This window comes from Salvelinus sp. IW2-2015, unplaced genomic scaffold, assembly GCF_002910315.2.
Source record: "Salvelinus sp. IW2-2015 unplaced genomic scaffold, ASM291031v2 Un_scaffold5283, whole genome shotgun sequence".
Lineage (NCBI taxonomy): Eukaryota > Metazoa > Chordata > Actinopteri > Salmoniformes > Salmonidae > Salvelinus > Salvelinus sp. IW2-2015.
In genome coordinates, this window is record NW_019946548.1 from 17,864 (window position 1) to 21,845 (window position 3,982).

General features: G+C 48.5%; 1 protein-coding gene across 1 annotated transcript in view; it reads left to right on the forward strand.

Moving 5' to 3' along the window:
- Positions 1–1,773, forward strand: part of LOC112078126 (ryanodine receptor 3-like) — a gene marked incomplete at its 5' end in the record, with an annotated part of 14,976 nt that extends 13,203 nt beyond the window's left edge. The window contains 2 exons of the mRNA XM_070441954.1: positions 702–836; positions 1,594–1,773. The remainder of the gene's footprint in view (positions 1–701; positions 837–1,593) is intronic.
- Positions 1,774–3,982: the final 2,209 nt, after the last annotated feature.

Sequence of the window (3,982 nt, forward strand, 5' to 3'; positions counted from 1 at the left end):
CCTCGACTTCACCTGTCCATTATATATACACATCTGTCGACTTCACCTGCCCATTATATAATACACATCCCTCGACTTCACCTGTCCATTATATAATACACATCCCTCGACTTCACCTGCCCATTAATATAATACACATCTTCGACTTCACCTGCCCAATATATAATACACATCCCTCACCTCACCTGTCCATTATATAATACACATCCCTAACTTCACCTGCCCATTATATAATACACATCTGTCGACTTCACCTGCCACATTATATAATACACATCTGTCGACTTCACCTGCCCATTATATAATACACATCCCTCAACCTCACCTGTCCATTATATGATACACATCTGTCGACTTCACCTGTCCATATATATAATACACATCCCTCGTTCACGCCCATTATATAATACACATACTGTCGACTTCACCTGCCCATTATATAATACACATCTGTCGACTTCACCTGCCCATTATATAATACACATCCCTCAACCTCACCTGTCCATTATATGATACACATCTGTCGACTTCACCTGCCCATTATATAATACACATCCCTCGACTTCACCTGCACATTATATAATACACATATACAGGCTGTCACTGTCAGCGTCCTGATTCTGGCATGACTGACTTGAGTGATGATTGCACATGGACGTGTAGTAGAGTGCTGAAGGACTCACCAAGTGTTTCTGTATCAGGTGGTAACCTACCTGGCAGGCTGTGGCTGCAGAGCTGTGTCATGCTCCTGGCTAAAAGATATCCGACATTGGCTGGAACCCCATAGAGGGAGAAGAAGATACCTGTCCTTCCTCCGCTCGCTGTCTTCAGCAACGGTACGTTCAGATAGAAAAAGAGAGAGAAGAGAGAAAGAGAGAGAAGGAGATAGACATAAATAGAGAGAGGGCAGAGGCAGAGAGAGAAGGGCAGAGGCAGAGAGAGAAGGGCAGAGGGCAGAGAGAGAGCAGAGGCAGAGAGGAGAGGCCAGAGGAGAGAGAGAGGCCAGAGTGAGAGAGAGAGGGCCAGAGAGAGAGAGAGAGAGAGTTTTTAAGTCCAGTTACTCTCTGAGGATGAAGTGGATAAACCATTGGTGGTGGTTGGCTGTTTATCTTTTTCAATGTACATTAGTAATGAACCTCTCCCAATCCCTTCCTCTCCCTTCCTTTTTTCCTAATTGCCGCTCTCCTCCTTTCTCCACCCCTCCCCCCTCCCTGACTCCATCCCCCCCCACCTCCATCCCCCCTGATTCCTTTTCCCTCCCTCCCTCCCTCCTCCTCCCTCTCTCCCTCCCTCCATCCCTCTCTCCATCCCTCTCTATCCTCCCTCCCTCCACCCTCCCTCCCTCCCTCCCTCCCTCCCTCCCTCTCTCCCTCCCTCCATCCCTCTCTACCTCCCTCCCTCCCTCCATCCCTCCCTCCCTCCCTCCCTCCCTTCCCCTCCCTCCCTCCCTCCCTCCCTCCCTCCCTCCCTCCCCTCCCCCCTCCCTCTCCCTCTCCCTCTCTCCCTCCCTCCCTCCTCCTCCCTCCCCTCCCTCCTCCCTCCCTCCCTCCTCCCCCCCCTCCCTCCCTCCCCTCCCTCCCTCCCTCCCTCCAGGTGAGAGTGTAGAGGAGAACTCTAACACGGTGGTGAAGCTGCTGATCAGGCGTCCGGAGTGTTTTGGTCCCGCTCTGAGYGGAGAGGGGGGCAACGGCCTGCTGGCGGCCATGCTGGAAGCCATTAAGATATCTGAGGACCCTGCTCTGGACCTGCCSTCTACAGCCYAWGGAGAACCTTCTGGGTAATTCAATCTCTCAATCACTCACCATCAGATGACACCTTTATAATTAACATAGGATCATTGAGTAGTGGAAGGAATATGGAAGACAATTTAATGTTGTGTAGGGGGTGCGTACTGGCGGCAGAGAAGTCAGACGCAGGAGAGCAAAAACTGATTTCCAACGGCACAGTTTAATAAACAAAACCACCGTAAACAGATCCATACATCAATGGGTAAACAAAACCCGTTGCACACCAGCATAACGTGCACAAGCACTACAATAAACTATTCCGGGACAAGGACATGGGGGGAACATAGTGTTAAATACACAACATGTAATGATGGAATTGAAACTAGGTGTGTGGGAAGACAATACAAAACAAATGGAAAATGAAAGGTGGATCGGCGATGGCTAGAAGACCGGTGACGTCGACCGTCGAACACCACCCAAACAAGGAGAGGGACCGACTTCGGCGGAAGTCGTGACAGGTTGAGCTTCAATTCAAGGTTGAGCTTCAATTCAAGGTTGAGCTTCAATTCAAGGTTGAGCTTCAATTCAAGGTTGAGCTTTAATTCAAGGTTGAGCTTCAAATCATTGTTGAGCTTTAATTTCAAGGTTGAGCTTCAATTCAAGGTTGAGCTTTAATTTCAAGGTTAAGCTTTAATTCACGGTTGAGCTTCAATTCACGGTTGAGCTTAAATTCAAGGTTGAGCTTCAATTTCAAGGTTGAGCTTTAATTCACGGTTGAGCTTTAATTCAAGGTTGAGCTTCAATTCACGGTTGAGCTTTAATTCAAGGTTGAGCTTCAATTCAAGGTTGAGCTTCAATTCAAGGTTGAGCTTCAATTCACGGTTGAGCTTTAATTTCAAGGTTGAGCTTAAATTCAAGGTTGAGCTTCAATTCCAGGTTGAGCTTCAATTCACGGTTGAGCTTCAATTCACGGTTGAGCTTTAATTCAAGGTTGAGCTTCAATTCAAGGTTGAGCTTCAATTCAAGGTTGAGCTTCAATTCAAGGTTGAGCTTCAATTCCAGGTTGAGCTTAAATTCAAGGTTGAGCTTCAATTCAATTATTTTACAAGAAATGCAGATGGATAGGGGTGGTTGAAGTGGAATCTGACAATCTGCTGTGGAGCTTTTTAAAACCGTGAGCTTTATTTATTCAGTTAGGGGGGGCGCCCCTGAGATGCCACGTGAGTGACAACACCTTTTATTCTTTATTTTTTATTATCAAACCTTTGTTTATTGATGATAGTCTCATTGAGATACAATCTTGAGATACCTGAGTGAAACAGCATCAAGGTCAATGGGAAAAAGAAGCAACTGTTTAAAACATGTCCTGAGTTATCGGACCAACGATGTGTGAGGGCTAATGTTTCTGGTGACCCTGAGAAGTTTATGGTTTGTTCACAGCTGCAGAAGTCAGATCAGTGCCTCGTCTTTCTCCTCTTCTGTCTGTTTGGCATGCTGCCCTTACCCCCCAGATTCATCATCAACATATTATCAGCGACACTTCAGCTCCGTTCACAGTCCTCCATGCACTGTGCTGCTCTCTCTCTCTCTCTCTCTCTCTCTCTCTCTCTCTCTCTTCTCTCTCTCTCTCTCTCTCTCTCTTCTCTCCTCTCTCTCTCTCTCTCTCTCTCTCTCTCTCTCTTCTCCCCCTCTCTCTTCTCGCTATCTCTCCCTCCTCTCTCTCCCTATCCCTCCCTCTCTCTCTCCCCTCTCTCTCTCCTTATCCCTCCCTACCTCTCTCTCTCCCTATCCCTCCTTCTCTCTCTCTCTCTCTCCATGTCCCTCCCTCTCTCTCCCTATCCCTCTCCCTCCTTCCTTCTCTCTCCCTATCCTCCCTCTCTCTTTCTCTTTCTCTCTCTCGCTCTCTTCTCTCTCTCCCTATCCCTCCCCTCTCTCCTCCCTCTCTCTCTCCTATCCCTATCCCTCCTCTCTCTCCCTATCCCTCCTTCTCTCCCTCCCTCTCTCTCCCTATCCCTCTCCCTATCCCTCCTTCCTTCTCTCTCCCTATCCCTCTCTCTCTTCTCTCTCTCTCTCTCCCTATCTCCTCCCCCTCTCTCCTCCTCTCTCTTCTCTCCCTATCCCTCCCCTCTCTCTCTCCCTATCCCTCCCCTCTCTCCCGTCCTTCTTCCTCTCCTCCTCTCCTCTCTCTCCCCCTCTCTCTCAGTTGATCAACAAGGTAAAAGGCGAGGCATTGCGTATCCGGCCATCTGCGCTCT